This window comes from Acyrthosiphon pisum, chromosome A2, assembly GCF_005508785.2.
Source record: "Acyrthosiphon pisum isolate AL4f chromosome A2, pea_aphid_22Mar2018_4r6ur, whole genome shotgun sequence".
Lineage (NCBI taxonomy): Eukaryota > Metazoa > Arthropoda > Insecta > Hemiptera > Aphididae > Acyrthosiphon > Acyrthosiphon pisum.
This window is the reverse complement of record NC_042495.1, coordinates 99,412,939-99,422,870: the sequence shown is the minus strand read 5'-3', so window position 1 is coordinate 99,422,870 and position 9,932 is coordinate 99,412,939.

Below are 9,932 nucleotides of genomic sequence, written 5' to 3'. Positions count from 1 at the left end.
CATAAAAGTTTTTCTTTTTAATTCTAAGATTTGGAAATTTAATACAAGGCTCCTAACATATTTTTACAATAGCAGTTGCAAAATAAAAGGAATACATTGTCACAATTTTTATTTATAAGCATTTAAAGTTCAAATTTATACGAAATATGTCAAAATTGCGAAAATTTGCAAGTAATTTAGTGGTTGAAAAATCGTAAAAATTTTTTCTTTTATAACTAAGTTTTTAAAATTTGGTACAAGGTTCTCCATAAGTTTTTCTTTAAAAATAATATATCCTAGACTGACAAATCATCTCCGTTCAGAATCGCTTTTCGTATACAATGATATAATATCATTGGATTCAAATTTAATTCCATCCATTACAGTAACCCACTTGTAACCTACTGTACAGCAGAGCGACATCCACGACTTACCCGCCTTTTTTTTATTTACATTTCTTGGCATGAAGTTTTTTATGCGGTTTCATTAAATTAGTTTTTAAATTTTTTATATTAAAACTATAGAACATAATTTAATTTATAAACTTATATATAAAAGTATTAAATGCATAGTTCAAAAGTTGATAAGAATTAAAAAATATCATTAGTTCATTATTTCTGATTTAAAAACATTTATTTTTCAACACTCTGAACTCGTTTAGCGCGTACGAAACACCCTATTTATAATATTTGTTGACAAAATATAAAAAGTAGAAGCATTCAAATGATGAAAAGGATAATTACAAGTAAAAAAAAAAAATATGAACTCCGGTATTACACACTATTCGTATTCAGTGTAACACGCGTAATAAGAGAAAATTATATTATTTTTTTTATTCAAATCTACTTTGATAATATTATTTCATGACCAAATCAATGTTTATGCGTCTTCTTCGAATATCAGTGTGAAAGACTATTGATACATTATTTAAAGTTTATTATTTTGCAATCAACCAATATTAGCAACTATAATATTAATAATATTATAACAATAATAAAATTCGACCTAGATCTTAAGCCAATGCTGATTACGAAACGTCTAATCCTAAAATGTTGGTGTACATAATACTAAGTCAAATAAACTTTGTATACAACTGTAATAATGATGATGTTAAAGATAATACCACGATTTTTCTCTCAATACTACGTGGTGCGTCGTTCATAGTCATAGAAATGGTTGAGAATAAGATGTTTGCACAATAAAATAAAATATAAAAACTGGTTAATCGTAAAAAATTTTTTTATTTTGGTGAAGACGGGAGAGATGTTCTACCAATTATAATTTGTTCTCATTCTATGCTCGTTCAATATAGTTCTGATTTTTTTTAATGCATAAAATACAATCGTAAAAATTAACAATTGTTGTGGCTCGCAATAGTGAGTTGTTGTGTTTCGAATAAAAATAAACTACATAATATTATATTTCATACAAAATAATATTAATATCATATAATAATTACTATTTTAGATTATTTATCTTATTATACAAGTAACAATGATGCGTTACAAATACGTAATATATAATATATATGAATGTAAAATCTGAATACAGCTTCTACGCAAATTGCTTCTAAGGACGTCTGTGCGGATATAGATACAATAGCTATACATTACTAACTTAACGAACGAACCAACGAAAACTGCTTCGATATTACTATATTAAACAATTTCGAGTACTACACGCAGACGATAAATCGACCGACAAAAGGCAAAACATTATTTAACGTTCTTCAACAATGGCTGGAACAAAAGTTGCAAATACGCGTACTATGCTTAAAAAAAGCCGAATCGCGAGGATGGTGAATTTTAAAAGTAAATCTCGTGTGCTTCTCCTCTCGAGACATGTTTTCACCCATTACTCAGGCATTTATACCCGGTCGTTCCCATGATATTTTGTACTCGTATACAATATTGTGGTTTTTTTTATTGCACTAACAAAACACTAACCAGTAGTGCTGATAAACTAGGTACTCAATATAATTTCAATATAATATTATTATATTGTACGCATATTGTTCGAAATTTAAAAAAAAAAATGTGCACATAAATCAATATTTTAAAGTGGGTTTCACATTAGTCTTGATATAATATACATGTACGTGATGTACCCTGATGTAGTTACCCGAAGTAACTCACCTCACAGAAATTGAAAAATTTGGAAAACACAATTGATACATATTATGAGTCAAAAACAGAATATCTTAGTCAATAACGGTAAAACATATCTCGTCCATTACAGCTGGAAAACATAATATTATATAGGTTGGCGCTCATTTTTTTCTAAATACAAACGAAATTTCTATCGTAATTTACTATACATAAAAACATATATAACACATCTAACTACTAACTATGTAATACTTTTTATTCATAATATTATAAAAAGTTAATTTTATAATAATTTGTAAGATGTTCGTTTATTCATTGCATTGTATTGTATTGTATTTTTGATGCTATCACTGGAAAAATAGTATTAAATGTTTGGATTTTTTTTTTCACCCGATAATGGTAAATAATATATTCAAACAGTTAGTTGTTATCAAAGACCGTGGCTGTAATCATAGACAAGCTATATCTCTTAGTTTGTGGCGGCTACCTTTATAAATCTATATCAATTGATGGGTCACGCACCTTTTTATGACTTCGGTACTAATACAGTTGGTTGAACAAATTTTTATTTTTAGTTTCACATATTTAATAGTACCATTTAAATTAAAATTACTATACTATAATTAAAAAATATTATCAACATTTTAACCAATATTTTCAAGCTGATTCATAAAATATAGATTATATTATATAAAATATGTGAAAATAGACTTTTTACCAAAGGTTAATTTCAGAAACTACTGGACCGAAATCCATAAAAGTTATATCAATAGATTTCTTCAGGATCAGAAGGTGTTTTAAGCTTCATATATTTTAAGCCCCTAGATATTGGGTGGCGGCTAAATGTGGCTCACACAAGAATCTTGCTCCCAAAACTCGAGTAATTTTTTTTAAAAATATATTTTGGTTTTCACCGATTTCAGAAAAAAAATATGTGTATAAGATATAGATTTAATCGCTTCATATCTTACTGAGGATTTTTTCTTAAATAAATAAAGAAAAATAATATATAATTCATTGTTTGTTGATGAAATGTTTGTAGCTTATATAGGTACTCCAAGAATACTCGACCGATTTTAACGTATAAGTTTCAGATACCATCTTAAGAAATGACAGGAAAGTTTAAATATCGTAGTTTTAACCGCGTTCAAAAATTTCTATATCCAATCCACAACAGGCAAATTTCCAACCTCGGTTGAATTAGTTCACAAAGTGAGGTACACTGATGATGATTTGGTCGTTACCTGAGGTACCTTTAGTAATACCGAAACACACCGATATAGTGCCATGTTTTATGTTTGTTCATTTTTTCCCGGGAAAAGTTGAGTTACACGGGTAGATGAATAATATAATACATTGTAATATATAGTTTGTGTACATTGAAAATCAATTAAACACTGCATTATGCCAGTCTAAGTGGAACGAGAGAGGTAAAACTGAAAAAAATTGGTACCCACCATTGTATTCTACTTAATATGTACCTCAATATATTATTATGCAACGATATGATCATTTATGTTTAATCATAAATTTGCATTTACCTCTATATAATATTAGTTAGGTAGGTATATTATATTTTACAATCTAATATTATACTTTAGGTCGTGTTTATTTAACGATAGGTAGGTAGGCAATAATATTATCACATTATAGACGTGTGAAGATATGCGAAAATTGTTGATAATGTGGAGAAAATATTATGAGAAACTAAATGTTTTCAAAATTAAATTTTCTTATGTTGCAACTACGTGTCATAAGCTGCAGATATTTTACAGTATGCCGATGTGCCTAGTCTGATGTGTTCTATATAGTATTGCTAGTTTTTAGAGCGTTTATATCGTTTACAATAAAGTTGCTAGTTTTTTGTCTTACTTAAATTCAGCCTGTTGGCGGCCAACGGTTGAATGTATCGGGTTACTATTTTTGTAAACGGTTTTTCGGATACCTTCCAAGAATTAATGCATTTCATAAATTTTTAAATATTTGACATGTTTTTAGAATTCACAATCCCTAACATAATTAATTACATCACTGTTTAAGTTACAAACACGAGAAGAGCAAGGCAAGTGTCCGGGAAATTAGTAAATAATTAGGCTTCTCTAATAAATTGTGTTCCTAAGCCTACAACTAGTACGGTATGTCATTCTTGTGTTATTGTCAAATCCGTTTCCACTGAGACCAATTTATTATCTCAAATATTATCAGTTACAAAACAAAAAAGTGGCCATTTAACTTATAATATGAACGACATTGTATGTATGCGCATTGCGCATCAGTCTAACGTTTGACTTATTTCAGCGATGATTAGTTTTAATTGCTTTTTCTAACTCGTTCAGATTAAATTTTGCTTAGAATGTTTCAATCTCTATTATATAACAGATAGAAATAAATTGCGTTTATCACTAAATCTCAGTACTTGCGTCATTGTAATTTAAATGAAAATATTTGCGTGGGAACTTTGACAATCTACAGAATTGATTGTAGTCAAGGCATTTCCTCTACGAAATCACCTTACTATTGCGTTAGATAAACTTGAAAAGATGTTTATTTTAAAATTACTCATTGATGAAGTTTCACGTTTGTTATACCTTAGTGCAATATTGACGCACTATAGAGAACTATTCGCGCTTATACTTGGATATTTGTACCGAGTGATTATCGACGGTCTCGTTAACACCTCTTCTCCGTTTTCAGATATTATCAATTTTAGACTAGTAAGTTTATACGATCCTTTACTCCATTTTCGTACCTTCTGGTAACGACAATAATTAATATATTAACTCAGCCAGACTGCAATGCATCACACGCATTAAATATGTCTAGGACACGTGGCCCACCAAATCTCAATTAATTAATTCGTATTTAGATATTATATTTGGTTAAATATACATCATTATGTGAAACTCGTGGCTTTCGGCGGTTTCGAGTGAAAACAATGAAGAAAAATGAAGTTGGTTAACAATCGCTAAAATATAATATAAAATAAGATCTGCGTAAACATCGAATAAGTCGTTTTCACAATAAAACAGTTGTATCTATAGTTAACCGTAAATTATCTGTCTAATAATATTGCCGTTCATTTTAAGCTCTAAACTAGTTTATTTTACGTTATAATATTAGTGGTTTTTATTATATTAATCTACTTCTATATGACCATGTTGTTTAAAGTCAAAACTAATTTTATCATTAGCTAGACAGTTATTATATCGTTTTTCAATTTATAGATAAATATAAAGACAACGTATCATTGGTAACTACCTACTAATACTATTATTCAGTAGGGCTAATAACAAAACTTTTAACCAAATAAAAACTAACAACAGTTGAAAATATAATTTTTAGAAATTCGTATTAATAATATAAAATAAAACGTATAGATCAATGGTGTATTTAAATATTTAAATATAATAATAAATATACCAATTTCGTTAGATATTTTTTTTGTGTTTTAAATCCTAAGTGAAATAAGGAATGTTCTTATAGGAACATTGTTTTTTTTTTTTATTGATACACTTTTTACATCAGTAAAAAAAACTAAACAAATTGCATACAGCGCATTTATGGACCGTAAATCTTATCTAGTTGTAGGTAGTTTTTCGATTTTTTTTATGGTGTTGTCCCTAAATATAAGGATAATCTTTAGAAAAACTTTGATAAATGTTTTAAAAAAAAAATGCGGATAAGCGCTTTTAACTGAGCTCTGCTAAGAATCGATTTTTAAATTCGATATATTGAGTTAAACATTATTTATAAACATGCGACAAAATTGTCAGAGAAAAAAACGCTAATTGTAAATTATTGATAGCTTGTCAAGTGATATGTTTATAAATTGATTATTATGGGTACTTAAGATATTAGTTTTGAATATTTTAAATTAGATTATTATGATATACGGTTCGGCATACTTTGGTCGAGATTGTCTTTCCCTTTATGAAAAATATGGGTTTATTTCAAAATGTATGGAGTTCAATTTCAACAAAACACGCTTATAATTTCTTTAAAAAAATAACCACGTATATATATATGGTGTGAAATAAAATAATTTAATAAGTCCATAGAATTTGTTGTTAATTTTAAAACTATTCTGATAGAGTATAAGAGAAACAGAGGGAGAGAGAAATCAATGCACCAGCCGATGTAATAACTAAAATTATTATCAATATTTCTATTTGTATTCATATTATAATATATCGACATCTCCGATACGTTACTCGCAATATATCGGAAGCGTCCTATTCATGGCAAAATAAATAGATATGTCAGCTGGATATGTCTTCTCATTGGTAGAATACAATACGATAATATATGCATATAATATTATAACGACGTGATATTGTCTTTTGGCAGCTGATAATTGAACAGCCAATGAAACGATGCGATCCACGACTATGGCCGTGTGGTCGGTGGGATGCGTCAGCCGCACTAAAACTCGTATTTTTGCTGACATGCCTATTATTGTTTTGTCTCCGTTCTATGGCGATGAAATATAATTTAAACACTGACATTTAGACGCTCGGTGCAGTGCTGCAGACAACTCATAATAATGCACTCCTGATTGGAAATCGTAGTCGTTAAAATAATAATAATAATTGTAATATTTTTTTATTAATCATCAATTATTCAAGATTTACCCACGAATTTTGAACGGCCAGCAAGAAAGTGTATAGCATCATATTTCCGAAGCGTCAAAATGATTACCCCGGTGGCCTGGTTAATTCTTATCACGGGTCATTAAGTGTATAAAAGGGTTTTTATTTTATATCATTGTTTACTCGTTCGTGCGAGCAACGAAAACATGGCCCATTTGATAATGTGTTCCCACCACACTGCGTATTGATTACTTTTGTTTGGGTTTTTTTTCCATATTGAATGAAAATGTGCTCGACGACTACAACAATAAGCAATGATTATTAATGTCTACTCGTAATATTCGATAATGAGTCGCGAATAAAGAGTTTAACTATGTAATACGGCTGATACGCAAAAAAGCTCAAAAATCATATTTTGTCAACTGCGTATTTTTTTTTCAACATTTGATATTAAAATTATAATTTTATAGGTATCGAACGTTTTTAAATAACTATTATAATAGATACTTCGGGAAAGCATAATATCATAATATGGTATTTAGGCTCGGGCATTGCGTTCGTTACGGTATATAATTATGTTAATATATTTAACACAAGCTCTTGTCTATACATAATATATTTTATAAAACATATAATTATAAATTATAATATTATACATACAATATATTAAATATGAATAACATCAATTTTGCATGTCAAACGGGTTTGTGTCAACTTTTAGTTGCTGTGATTCGAAAACTATATGCTGAAAAGGATCATTGAAACATCGACAATTTAAATCGACATCATTAGGAAATAGTAATATTGAGGACAGAAATCAAGAATATTGTCGATTTAAGTATCCTATGTATATTGTTGTGCGTCGTCAGTATAGAAATTGGAACGTGCTGTAGGTACCTACCGAGTAAAATTGCCAAAAACTGTTTTATTGGTAATAGTCGTGTACTCGTGTGGTACAAAACTTCTAAGTGCTATCGTATAAGTAAATATTATTAAAATTTATGAATTTCATTTTCCATCAAAAGTTAGTCGTCGTACACTTTATCGGTACAACAAACTAGTACAACTACTTTTGTTTTTACTCAATTAATCCTAAACAAATAGTCATTATTGCGCGATTCCACGCGATACTCTGGAATAGGCTTTAGCCAAGCGCCGACTGAACGACGAATATAAATAAGCCTCAATTAATAATGTAATATGGGTGGTCTTTTATTTAAAGTAAGACATTCATTGTTTTGTATATCACTAATGAAACATTTATTTTAAAGGTTTGTAAGTCGTTTCTAATAATTTTGTATCGTTAAAATTTCTTAAGGTTTTTTTCGATCTATAAAAATCAAATTTCAGACAATTCTCTATTATTTATAACTAGTCAAAGTACTCCAATTAATATATTCTCCTTTGGAATAAGGGATTAAAAATGCATGTTGTCACTAAAGAATAAAACATTTAAAAAATGATTATTATTAAATAAATATATTGTTTTCAGAAAAATTTCGTTTTTTAACGACTTATAATATTTTCAAAAACGTTAGTACTTTTTTGAATAAATAATGATGGTATTACGTTTAATGGATCACTCGGTATGATGGTCGTTTGGTATGTGTTGATTTATAATCGAAAATATGTAGTAAATGTAAAATGATGATTGCAGTCCGAGATTCGAATAGGTATAATGCTCACTCATTTCGCCACTCTCGAGTACAATCTAACACTGTCGAAAAATAAACGGCAACGGCGAACACTTCGCTTGTCTTTAATCGGCGTTTAAAACGTTAAAGGTTGAAATAAACATCAAAATGTGACCTAGTAACTTTTGATGATAACCGAAAAATATCTTAAGACGTTAACAGGGCCAGTATTTCAAGAACGCTAACTGCATACCATAAAGAACTCTATTGTCGGCGAAACGAAAATGTCAATTTCTGCCCCCTCAAACGATAAATATTTTCGTAAAATACTCTTTAGACCTACAACTTCACCGCTCTACCGTACAGTATCTCTTCACAAAGGTGAATATTAAAACATAAATGTTGTAATGTTTTCTTTGGTATTACATTGTGACTTTACAACGTAAGCCAGCTCGTGGTAAAAATCAAACGCATTTTTGAGACGGTATCTAAATTATAAAATAATAATAATATCTTACATATTAAATTAATAATATTTCTATGCAATGATCCTTACTGCGGAATGTATATTTGTTTACATTTTTAGATTGGTTAGCAAAAAAACAATTTTAGTTATTTTAGTAATAAAATAAATAGAAAATTTAAAGCTTAATAATATAATACAGAACTTTTTTCATTACATAAACTAAGCAGTGAATTACGTTAAATTTATCACTACCTACTACTTTCTCTCTCTCTCTCTCTCTCCCTCTCTCTCTCTCTCTCTTTCTCTCTATATCTTTCTCTCTCTCAATGTTTAACATATAAGCAGTATATAAATGTTGAGTATGCCAAAATAAACCATCATATAAGACACACACACTACACACACACACACAAACGTATATATATAATATGGTTATATTACAGCTTATTTTGGAAATTCTGATACACTTGAAGTACTACTTTTTTAGAATAATATATTATGTTGGGATTTGAATAGGTATGGGAATAAAGTAAGGAACGTAATTTTTACGAAAGCTGAAATAATAAATGAAAAATACCCACCTACAGAATGTATCAACATGCATATTAAAAAAAAATTAAATTGCCGAGAGCAAAATATATTACAGAGTCGCAGAAAGAATAGAATGCTGAAATAATGAAAACGTAGGTACCTACAGTCATTAATCATTAGACATTAAATAGTTAACATTTAGAATTATAGTTAACAGTTCATTGTTATTTAAAACATAGATAATACAATATATTTAATCTAAGAATAATATTTAAATAACTTTAATTCCTAATTTGATACTATTTAAAATATTATTCAAATACTACCCTTTATATTTCTTCGTCTTCGAAATATTTTAAAGACTTTATATTTTTTTAGTAAAAAAAATTGTAAAGACATAATATTAATATGTATTATATTATGTACATTTCATTTCAATAAATGAAAAATAATTTTCCCTTTTGACTTAATGATGAAAATCAGTTCTATAGAATGTCAGATATATAAATACTACGCTTCAAAAAATAATGCATGATAAAAGTTCATTGCCGGATATCATCCAGTACGGACGTCGTTTAGTGCGGTACCTACTCTATATGTAATCTCGGTATAAAGGTTATTATAA